Raw genomic sequence first — 12,970 nt, forward strand, 5'->3', positions numbered from 1 at the left:
AGAGACCATTACGTTACGGGTACAATTTGCTACAATTTTTGTAGTACAAGTTTTTCTGTATTATGCTCCGGATACCGTTTTTTTCAACACTCTTCTATTTTACACATTCTTGAAAAATTCTCGATATTGATGCATCTGGGAGCAAAAATGTTACAGACCATTACGTTAAGGGTACAATTTGCTACAATTTTTGTAGTAAAAGTTTTTCTGTATTATGCTCCGGATATCGTTTTTTTTCAACACTCTTCTATTTTACACATTCTTGAAAAATTCTCCACACTGATGCATCTGGGAGCAAAAATGTTAGAGACCATTACGTTACGGGTACAATTTGCTACAATTTTTGTAGTACAAGTTTTTCTGTATTATGCTCCGGATTCCGTTTTTTTTCAACACTCTTCTATTTTACACATTCTTGAAAAATTCTCCACACTGATGCATCTGGGAGCAAAAATGTTAGAGACCATTACGTTACGGGTACAATTTGCTACAATTTTTGTAGTACAAGTTTTTCTGTATTATGCTCCGGATACCGTTTTTTTCAACACTCTTCTATTTTACACATTCTTGAAAAATTCTCGATATTGATGCATCTGGGAGCAAAAATGTTACAGACCATTACGTTAAGGGTACAATTTGCTACAATTTTTATACTACAAGTTTTTCTGTATTATGCTCCGGATACCGTTTTTTTTCAACACTCTTCTATTTTACACATTCTTGAAAAATTCTCGATATTGATGCATCTGGGAGCAAAAATGTTACAGACCATTACGTTAAGGGTACAATTTGCTACAATTTTTGTAGTAAAAGTTTTTCTGTATTATGCTCCGGATATCGTTTTTTTTCAACACTCTTCTATTTTACACATTCTTGAAAAATTCTCCACACTGATGCATCTGGGAGCAAAAATGTTACAGACCATTACGTTAAGGGTACAATTTGCTACAATTTTTGTAGTAAAAGTTTTTCTGTATTATGCTCCGGATATCGTTTTTTTTCAACACTCTTCTATTTAACACATTCTTGAAAAATTCTCCACACTGATGCATCTGGGAGCGAAAATGTTAGAGACCCTTACGTTACGGGTAGAATTTGCTACAATTTTTGTAGTACAAGTTTTTCTGTATTATGCTCCGGATACCGTTTTTTTTCAACACTCTTCTATTTTACACATACTTGAAAAATTCTCGATATTGATGCATCTGGGAGCAAAAATGTTACAGACCATTACGTTAAGGGTACAATTTGCTACAATTTTTATAGTACAAGTTTTTCTGTATTATGCTCCGGATACCGTTTTTTTTCAACACTCTTCTATTTTACACATTCTTGAAAAATTCTCGATATTGATGCATCTGGGAGCAAAAATGTTACAGACCATTACGTTAAGGGTACAATTTGCTACAATTTTTGTAGTAAAAGTTTTTCTGTATTATGCTCCGGATATCGTTTTTTTTCAACACTCTTCTATTTTACACATTCTTGAAAAATTCTCCACACTGATGCATCTGCGAGCAAAAATGTTACAGACCATTACGTTAAGGGTACAATTTGCTACAATTTTTGTAGTAAAAGTTTTTCTGTATTATGCTCCGGATATCGTTTTTTTTCAACACTCTTCTATTTTACACATTTTGAAAAATTCTCCACACTGATGCATCTGGGAGCAAAAATGTTAGAGACCATTACGTTACGGGTACAATTTGCTACAATTTTTGTAGTACAAGTTTTTCTGTATTATGCTCCGGATACCGTTTTTTTTCAACACTCTTCTATTTTACACATTCTTGAAAAATTCTCCACACTGATGCATCTGGGAGCAAAAATGTTAGAGACCCTTACGTTACGGGTACAATTTGCTACAATTTTTGTAGTACAAGTTTTTCTGTATTATGCTCCGGATACCGTTTTTTTTCAACACTCTTCTATTTTACACATTCTTGAAAAATTCTCGATATTGATGCATCTGGGAGCAAAAATGTTACAGACCATTACGTTAAGGGTACAATTTGCTACAATTTTTATAGTACAAGTTTTTCTGTATTATGCTCCGGATACCGTTTTTTTTCAACACTCTTCTATTTTACACATTCTTGAAAAATTCTCGATATTGATGCATCTGGGAGCAAAAATGTTACAGACCATTACGTTAAGGGTACAATTTGCTACAATTTTTGTAGTAAAAGTTTTTCTGTATTATGCTCCGGATATCGTTTTTTTTCAACACTCTTCTATTTTACACATTCTTGAAAAATTCTCCACACTGATGCATCTGGGAGCAAAAATGTTAGAGACCATTACGTTACGGGTACAATTTGCTACAATTTTTGTAGTACAAGTTTTTCTGTATTATGCTCCGGATACCGTTTTTTTTCAACACTCTTCTATTTTACACATTCTTGAAAAATTCTCGATATTGATGCATCTGGGAGCAGAAATGTTACAGACCATTACGTTACGGGTACAATTTGCTACAATTTTTGTAGTACAAGTTTTTCTGTATTATGCTCCGGATACCGTTTTTTTTCAACACTCTTCTATTTTACATATTCTTGAAAAATTCTCGATATTGATGCTTCTGGGAGCAAAAATGTTACAGACCATTACGTTAAGGGTACAATTTGCTACAATTTTTGTACTACAAGTTTTTCTGTATTATGCTCCGGATACCGTTTTTTTTCAACATTCTTCTATTTTACACATTCTTGAAAAATTCTCGATATTGATGCATCTGGGAGCAAAAATGTTATAGACCATTACGTTAAGGGTACAATTTGCTACAATTTTTGTAGTAAAAGTTTTTCTGTATTATGCTCCGGATATCGTTTTTTTTCAACACTCTTATATTTTACACATTCTTGAAAAATTCTCCACACTGATGCATCTGGGAGCAAAAATGTTAGAGACCATTACGTTACGGGTACAATTTGCTACAATTTTTGTAGTACAAGTTTTTCTGTATTATGCTCCGGATACCGTTTTTTTTCAACACTCCTCTATTTTACACATTCTTGAAAAATTCTCGATATTGATGCATCTGGGAGCAAAAATGTTACAGACCATTACGTTAAGGGTACAATTTGCTACAATTTTTATAGTACAAGTTTTTCTGTATTATGCTCCGGATACCGTTTTTTTTCTACACTCTTCTATTTTACACATTCTTGAAAAATTCTCGATATTGATGCATCTGGGAGCAAAAATGTTACAGACCATTACGTTAAGGCTACAATTTGCTACAATTTTTGTAGTAAAAGTTTTTCTGTATTATGCTCCGGATATCGTTTTTTTTCAACTCTCTTCTATTTTACACATTCTTGAAAAATTCTCCACACTGATGCATCTGGGAACAAAAATGTTAGAGACCATTACGTTACGGGTACAATTTGCTACAATTTTTGTAGTACAAGTTTTTCTGTATTATGCTCCGGATACCGTTTTTTTTCAACACTCTTCTATTTTACACATTCTTGAAAAATTCTCCACACTGATGCATCTGGGAGCAAAAATGTTAGAGACCCTTACGTTACGGGTACAATTTGCTACAATTTTTGTAGTACAAGTTTTTCTGTATTATGCTCCGGATACCGTTTTTTTTCAACACTCTTCTATTTTACACATTCTTGAAAAATTCTCGATATTGATGCATCTGGGAGCAAAAATGTTACAGACCATTACGTTAAGGGTACAATTTGCTACAATTTTTATAGTACAAGTTTTTCTGTATTATGCTCCGGATACCGTTCTTTTTCAACACTCTTCTATTTTACACATTCTTGAAAAATTCTCGATATTGATGCATCTGGGAGCAAAAATGTTACAGACCATTACGTTAAGGGTACAATTTGCTACAATTTTTGTAGTAAAAGTTTTTCTGTATTATGCTCCGGATATCGTTTTTTTTCAACACTCTTCTATTTTACACATTCTTGAAAAATTCTCCACACTGATGCATCTGGGAGCAAAAATGTTAGAGACCATTACGTTACGGGTACAATTTGCTACAATTTTTGTAGTACAAGTTTTTCTGTATTATGCTCCGGATACCGTTTTTTTTCAACACTCTTCTATTTTACACATTCTTGAAAAATTCTCGATATTGATGCATCTGGGAGCAGAAATGTTACAGACCATTACGTTACGGGTACAATTTGCTACAATTTTTGTAGTACAAGTTTTTCTGTATTATGCTCCGGATACCGTTTTTTTTCAACACTCTTCTATTTTACATATTCTTGAAAAATTCTCGATATTGATGCTTCTGGGAGCAAAAATGTTACAGACCATTACGTTAAGGGTACAATTTGCTACAATTTTTGTACTACTAGTTTTTCTGTATTATGCTCCGGATACCGTTTTTTTTCAACATTCTTCTATTTTACACATTCTTGAAAAATTCTCGATATTGATGCATCTGGGAGCAAAAATGTTATAGACCATTACGTTAAGGGTACAATTTGCTACAATTTTTGTAGTAAAAGTTTTTCTGTATTATGCTCCGGATATCGTTTTTTTTCAACACTCTTCTATTTTACACATTCTTGAAAAATTCTCCACACTGATGCATCTGGGAGCAAAAATGTTAGAGACCATTACGTTACGGGTACAATTTGCTACAATTTTTGTAGTACAAGTTTTTCTGTATTATGCTCCGGATACCGTTTTTTTTCAACACTCTTCTATTTTACACATTCTTGAAAAATTCTCGATATTGATGCATCTGGGAGCAAAAATGTTACAGACCATTACGTTAAGGGTACAATTTGCTACAATTTTTATAGTACAAGTTTTTCTGTATTATGCTCCGGATACCGTTTTTTTTCTACACTCTTCTATTTTACACATTCTTGAAAAATTCTCGATATTGATGCATCTGGGAGCAAAAATGTTACAGACCATTACGTTAAGGCTACAATTTGCTACAATTTTTGTAGTAAAAGTTTTTCTGTATTATGCTCCGGATATCGTTTTTTTTCAACTCTCTTCTATTTTACACATTCTTGAAAAATTCTCCACACTGATGCATCTGGGAACAAAAATGTTAGAGACCATTACGTTACGGGTACAATTTGCTACAATTTTTGTAGTACAAGTTTTTCTGTATTATGCTCCGGATACCGTTTTTTTTCAACACTCTTCTATTTCACACATTCTTGAAAAATTCTCCACACTGATGCATCTGGGAGCAAAAATGTTGAGACCCTTACGTTACGGGTACAATTTGCTACAATTTTTGTAGTACAAGTTTTTCTGTATTATGCTCCGGATACCGTTTTTTTTCAACACTCTTCTATTTTACACATTCTTGAAAAATTCTCGATATTGATGCATCTGGGAGCAAAAATGTTACAGACCATTACGTTAAGGGTACAATTTGCTACAATTTTTATAGTACAAGTTTTTCTGTATGATGCTCCGGATACCGTTTTTTTTCAACACTCTTCTATTTTACACATTCTTGAAAAATTCTCGATATTGATGCATCTGGGAGCAAAAATGTTACAGACCATTACGTTAAGGGCACAATTTGCTACAATTTTTGTAGTAAAAGTTTTTCTGTATTATGCTCCGGATATCGTTTTTTTTCAACACTCTTCTATTTTACACATTCTTGAAAAATTCTCCACACTGATGCATCTGGGAGCAAAAATGTTAGAGACCATTACGTTACGGGTACAATTTGCTACAATTTTTGTAGTACAAGTTTTTCTGTATTATGCTCCGGATACCGTTATTCTTCAACACTCTTCTATTTTACACATTCTTGAAAAATTCTCGATATTGATGCATCTGGGAGCAAAAATGTTACAGACCATTACGTTAAGGGTACAATTTGCTACAATTTTTGTAGTACAAGTTTTTCTGTATTATGCTCCGGATACCGTTATTCTTCAACACTCTTCTATTTTACACATTCTTGAAAAATTCTCCACACTGATGCATCTGGGAGCAAAAATGTTACAGACCATTACGTTACGGGTACAATTTGCTACAATTTTTGTAGTACAAGTTTTTCTGTATTATGCTCCGGATACCGTTTTTTTTCAACACTCTTCTATTTTACACATTCTTGAAAAATTCTCGATATTGATGCATCTGGGAGCAAAAATGTTACAGACCATTACGTTAAGGGTACAATTTGCTACAATTTTTATAGTACAAGTTTTTCTGTATTATGCTCCGGATACCGTTTTTTTTCTACACTCTTCTATTTTACACATTCTTGAAAAATTCTCGATATTGATGCATCTGGGAGCAAAAATGTTACAGACCATTACGTTAAGGCTACAATTTGCTACAATTTTTGTAGTAAAAGTTTTTCTGTATTATGCTCCGGATATCGTTTTTTTTCAACTCTCTTCTATTTTACACATTCTTGAAAAATTCTCCACACTGATGCATCTGGGAACAAAAATGTTAGAGACCATTACGTTACGGGTACAATTTGCTACAATTTTTGTAGTACAAGTTTTTCTGTATTATGCTCCGGATACCGTTTTTTTTCAACACTCTTCTATTTTACACATTCTTGAAAAATTCTCGATATTGATGCATCTGGGAGCAAAAATGTTACAGACCATTACGTCAAGGGTACAATTTGCTACAATTTTTATAGTACAAGTTTTTCTGTATGATGCTCCGGATACCGTTTTTTTTCAACATTCTTCTATTTTACACATTCTTGAAAAATTCTCGATATTGATGCATCTGGGAGCAGAAATGTTACAGACCATTACGTTACGGGTACAATTTGCTACAATTTTTGTAGTACAAGTTTTTCTGTATTATGCTCCGGATACCGTTTTTTTTCAACACTCTTCTATTTTACATATTCTTGAAAAATTCTCGATATTGATGCTTCTGGGAGCAAAAATGTTACAGACCATTACGTTAAGGGTACAATTTGCTACAATTTTTGTACTACAAGTTTTTCTGTATTATGCTCCGGATACCGTTTTTTTTCAACATTCTTCTATTTTACACATTCTTGAAAAATTCTCGATATTGATGCATCTGGGAGCAAAAATGTTATAGACCATTACGTTAAGGGTACAATTTGCTACAATTTTTGTAGTAAAAGTTTTTCTGTATTATGCTCCGGATATCGTTTTTTTTCAACACTCTTCTATTTTACACATTCTTGAAAAATTCTCCACACTGATGCATCTGGGAGCAAAAATGTTAGAGACCATTACGTTACGGGTACAATTTGCTACAATTTTTGTAGTACAAGTTTTTCTGTATTATGCTCCGGATACCGTTTTTTTTCAACACTCTTCTATTTTACACATTCTTGAAAAATTCTCGATATTGATGCATCTGGGAGCAAAAATGTTACAGACCATTACGTTAAGGGTACAATTTGCTACAATTTTTGTAGTACAAGTTTTTCTGTATTATGCTCCGGATACCGTTATTCTTCAACACTCTTCTATTTTACACATTCTTGAAAAATTCTCCACACTGATGCATCTGGGAGCAAAAATGTTACAGACCATTACGTTACGGGTACAATTTGCTACAATTTTTGTAGTACAAGTTTTTCTGTATTATGCTCCGGATACCGTTTTTTTTCAACACTCTTCTATTTTACATATTCTTGAAAAATTCTCGATATTGATGCATCTGGGAGCAAAAATGTTACAGACCATTACGTTAAGGGTACAATTTGCTACAATTTTTGTACTACAAGTTTTTCTGTATTATGCTCCGGATACCGTTTTTTTTCAACATTCTTCTATTTTACACATTCTTGAAAAATTCTCGATATTGATGCATCTGGGAGCAAAAATGTTACAGACCCTTACGTTAAGGCTACAATTTGCTACAATTTTTGTAGTAAAAGTTTTTCTGTATTATGCTCCGGATATCGTTTTTTTTCAACTCTCTTCTATTTTACACATTCTTGAAAAATTCTCCACACTGATGCATCTGGGAACAAAAATGTTAGAGACCATTACGTTACGGGTACAATTTGCTACAATTTTTGTAGTACAAGTTTTTCTGTATTATGCTCCGGATACCGTTTTTTTTCAACACTCTTCTATTTTACACATTCTTGAAAAATTCTCGATATTGATGCATCTGGCAGCAAAAATGTTACAGACCATTACGTTAAGGGTACAATTTGCTACAATTTTTGTAGTACAAGTTTTTCTGTATTATGCTCCGGATACCGTTTTTTTTCAACACTCTTCTATTTTACACATTCTTGAAAAATTCTCGATATTGATGCATCTGGGAGCAAAAATGTTACAGACCATTACGTTAAGGGTACAATTTGCTACAATTTTTGTAGTACAAGTTTTTCTGTATTATGCTCCGGATACCGTTTTTTTTTCAACACTCTTCTATTTTACACATTCTTGAAAAATTCTCGATATTGATGCATCTGGGAGCAAAAATGATACAGACCATTACGTTAAGGGTACAATTTGCTACAATTTTTATAGTACAAGTTTTTCTGTATTATGCTCCGGTTACCGTTTTTTTTCAACACTCTTCTATTTTACACATTCTTGAAAAATTCTCGATATTGATGCATCTGGGAGCAAAAATGTTACAGACCATTACGTTAAGGGTACAATTTGCTACAATTTTTGTTGTAAAAGTTTTTCTGTATTATGCTCCGGATATCGTTTCTTTTCAACACTCTTCTATTTTACACATTCTTGAAAAATTCTCCACACTGATGCATCTGGGAGCAAAAATGTTAGAGACCATTACGTTACGGGTACAATTTGCTACAATTTTTGTAGTACAAGTTTTTCTGTATTATGCTCCGGATACCGTTTCTTTTCAACACTCTTCTATTTTACACATTCTTGAAAAATTCTCCACACTGATGCATCTGGGAGCAAAAATGATAGAGACCCTTACGTTACGGGTACAATTTGCTACAATTTTTGTAGTACAAGTTTTTCTGTATTATGCTCCGGATACCGTTATTCTTCAACACTCTTCTATTTTACACATTCCTGAAAAATTCTCGATATTGATGCATCTGGGAGCAAAAATGTTACAGACCATTACGTTAAGGGTACAATTTGCTACAATTTTTATTGTACAAGTTTTTCTGTATTATGCTCCGGATACCGTTTTTTTTCAACACTCTTCTATTTTACACATTCTTGAAAAATTCTCCACACTGATGCATCTGGGAGCAAAAATGATAGAGACCCTTACGTTACGGGTACAATTTGCTACAATTTTTGTAGTACAAGTTTTTCTGTATTATGCTCCGGATACCGTTATTCTTCAACACTCTTCTATTTTACACATTCTTGAAAAATTCTCGATATTGATGCATCTGGGAGCAAAAATGTTACAGACCATTACGTTAAGGGTACAATTTGCTACAATTTTTGTAGTACAAGTTTTTCTGTATTATGCTCCGGATACCGTTATTCTTCAACACTCTTCTATTTTACACATTCTTGAAAAATTCTCCACACTGATGCATCTGGGAGCAAAAATGTTACAGACCATTACGTTACGGGTACAATTTGCTACAATTTTTGTAGTACAAGTTTTTCTGTATTATGCTCCGGATACCGTTTTTTTTCAACACTCTTCTATTTTACACATTCTTGAAAAATTCTCGATATTGATGCATCTGGGAGCAAAAATGTTACAGACCATTACGTTAAGGGTACAATTTGCTACAATTTTTATAGTACAAGTTTTTCTGTATTATGCTCCGGATACCGTTTTTTTTCTACACTCTTCTATTTTACACATTCTTGAAAAATTCTCGATATTGATGCATCTGGGAGCAAAAATGTTACAGACCATTACGTTAAGGGTACAATTTGCTACAATTTTTATAGTACAAGTTTTTCTGTATGATGCTCCGGATACCGTTTTTTTTCAACACTCTTCTATTTTACACATTCTTGAAAAATTCTCGATATTGATGCATCTGGGAGCAAAAATGTTACAGACCATTACGTTAAGAGCACAATTTGCTACAATTTTTGTAGTAAAAGTTTTTCTGTATTATGCTCCGGATATCGTTTTTTTTCAACACTCTTCTATTTTACACATTCTTGAAAAATTCTCCACACTGATGCATCTGGGAGCAAAAATGTTAGAGACCATTACGTTACGGGTACAATTTGCTACAATTTTTGTAGTACAAGTTTTTCTGTATTATGCTCCGGATAACGTTTTTTTTCAACACTCTTCTATTTTACACATTCTTGAAAAATTCTCGATATTGATGCATCTGGCAGCAAAAATGTTACAGACCATTACGTTAAGGGTACAATTTGCTACAATTTTTGTAGTACAAGTTTTTCTGTATTATGCTCCGGATACCGTTTTTTTTCAACACTCTTCTATTTTACACATTCTTGAAAAATTCTCGATATTGATGCATCTGGGAGCAAAAATGTTACAGACCATTACGTTAAGGGTACAATTTGCTACAATTTTTGTAGTACAAGTTTTTCTGTATTATGCTCCGGATACCGTTTTTTTTCAACACTCTTCTATTTTACACATTCTTGAAAAATTCTCGATATTGATGCATCTGGGAGCAAAAATGTTACAGACCATTACGTTAAGGGTACAATTTGCTACAATTTTTATAGTACAAGTTTTTCTGTATTATGCTCCGGTTACCGTTTTTTTTCAACACTCTTCTATTTTACACATTCTTGAAAAATTCTCGATATTGATGCATCTGGGAGCAAAAATGTTACAGACCATTACGTTAAGGGTACAATTTGCTACAATTTTTGTTGTAAAAGTTTTTCTGTATTATGCTCCGGATATCGTTTCTTTTCAACACTCTTCTATTTTACACATTCTTGAAAAATTCTCCACACTGATGCATCTGGGAGCAAAAATGTTAGAGACCATTACGTTACGGGTACAATTTGCTACAATTTTTGTAGTACAAGTTTTTCTGTATTATGCTCCGGATACCGTTTTTTTTCAACACTCTTCTATTTTACACATTCTTGAAAAATTCTCCACACTGATGCATCTGGGAGCAAAAATGATAGAGACCCTTACGTTACGGGTACAATTTGCTACAATTTTTGTAGTACAAGTTTTTCTGTATTATGCTCCGGATACCGTTATTCTTCAACACTCTTCTATTTTACACATTCCTGAAAAATTCTCGATATTGATGCATCTGGGAGCAAAAATGTTACAGACCATTACGTTAAGGGTACAATTTGCTACAATTTTTATTGTACAAGTTTTTCTGTATTATGCTCCGGATACCGTTTTTTTTCAACACTCTTCTATTTTACACATTCTTGAAAAATTCTCCACACTGATGCATCTGGGAGCAAAAATGATAGAGACCCTTACGTTACGGGTACAATTTGCTACAATTTTTGTAGTACAAGTTTTTCTGTATTATGCTCCGGATACCGTTATTCTTCAACACTCTTCTATTTTACACATTCTTGAAAAATTCTCGATATTGATGCATCTGGGAGCAAAAATGTTACAGACCATTACGTTAAGGGTACAATTTGCTACAATTTTTGTAGTACAAGTTTTTCTGTATTATGCTCCGGATACCGTTATTCTTCAACACTCTTCTATTTTACACATTCTTGAAAAATTCTCCACACTGATGCATCTGGGAGCAAAAATGTTACAGACCATTACGTTACGGGTACAATTTGCTACAATTTTTGTAGTACAAGTTTTTCTGTATTATGCTCCGGATACCGTTTTTTTTCAACACTCTTCTATTTTACACATTCTTGAAAAATTCTCGATATTGATGCATCTGGGAGCAAAAATGTTACAGACCATTACGTTAAGGGTACAATTTGCTACAATTTTTATAGTACAAGTTTTTCTGTATTATGCTCCGGATACCGTTTTTTTTCTACACTCTTCTATTTTACACATTCTTGAAAAATTCTCGATATTGATGCATCTGGGAGCAAAAATGTTACAGACCATTACGTTAAGGCTACAATTTGCTACAATTTTTGTAGTAAAAGTTTTTCTGTATTATGCTCCGGATATCGTTTTTTTTCAACTATCTTCTATTTTACACATTCTTGAAAAATTCTCCACACTGATGCATCTGGGAACAAAAATGTTAGAGACCATTACGTTACGGGTACAATTTGCTACAATTTTTGTAGTACAAGTTTTTCTGTATTATGCTCCGGATACCGTTTTTTTTCAACACTCTTCTATTTCACACATTCTTGAAAAATTCTCCACACTGATGCATCTGGGAGCAAAAATGTTGAGACCCTTACGTTACGGGTACAATTTGCTACAATTTTTGTAGTACAAGTTTTTCTGTATTATGCTCCGGATACCGTTTTTTTTCAACACTCTTCTATTTTACACATTCTTGAAAAATTCTCGATATTGATGCATCTGGGAGCAAAAATGTTACAGACCATTACGTTAAGGGTACAATTTGCTACAATTTTTATAGTACAAGTTTTTCTGTATGATGCTCCGGATACCGTTTTTTTTCAACACTCTTCTATTTTACACATTCTTGAAAAATTCTCGATATTGATGCATCTGGGAGCAAAAATGTTACAGACCATTACGTTAAGGGCACAATTTGCTACAATTTTTGTAGTAAAAGTTTTTCTGTATTATGCTCCGGATATCGTTTTTTTTCAACACTCTTCTATTTTACACATTCTTGAAAAATTCTCCACACTGATGCATCTGGGAGCAAAAATGTTAGAGACCATTACGTTACGGGTACAATTTGCTACAATTTTTGTAGTACAAGTTTTTCTGTATTATGCTCCGGATAACGTTTTTTTTCAACACTCTTCTATTTTACACATTCTTGAAAAATTCTCGATATTGATGCATCTGGCAGCAAAAATGTTACAGACCATTACGTTAAGGGTACAATTTGCTACAATTTTTGTAGTACAAGTTTTTCTGTATTATGCTCCGGATACCGTTTTTTTTCAACACTCTTCTATTTTACACATTCTTGAAAAATTCT

This window comes from Onthophagus taurus, chromosome 6 (genome assembly GCF_036711975.1).
Source record: "Onthophagus taurus isolate NC chromosome 6, IU_Otau_3.0, whole genome shotgun sequence".
Lineage (NCBI taxonomy): Eukaryota > Metazoa > Arthropoda > Insecta > Coleoptera > Scarabaeidae > Onthophagus > Onthophagus taurus.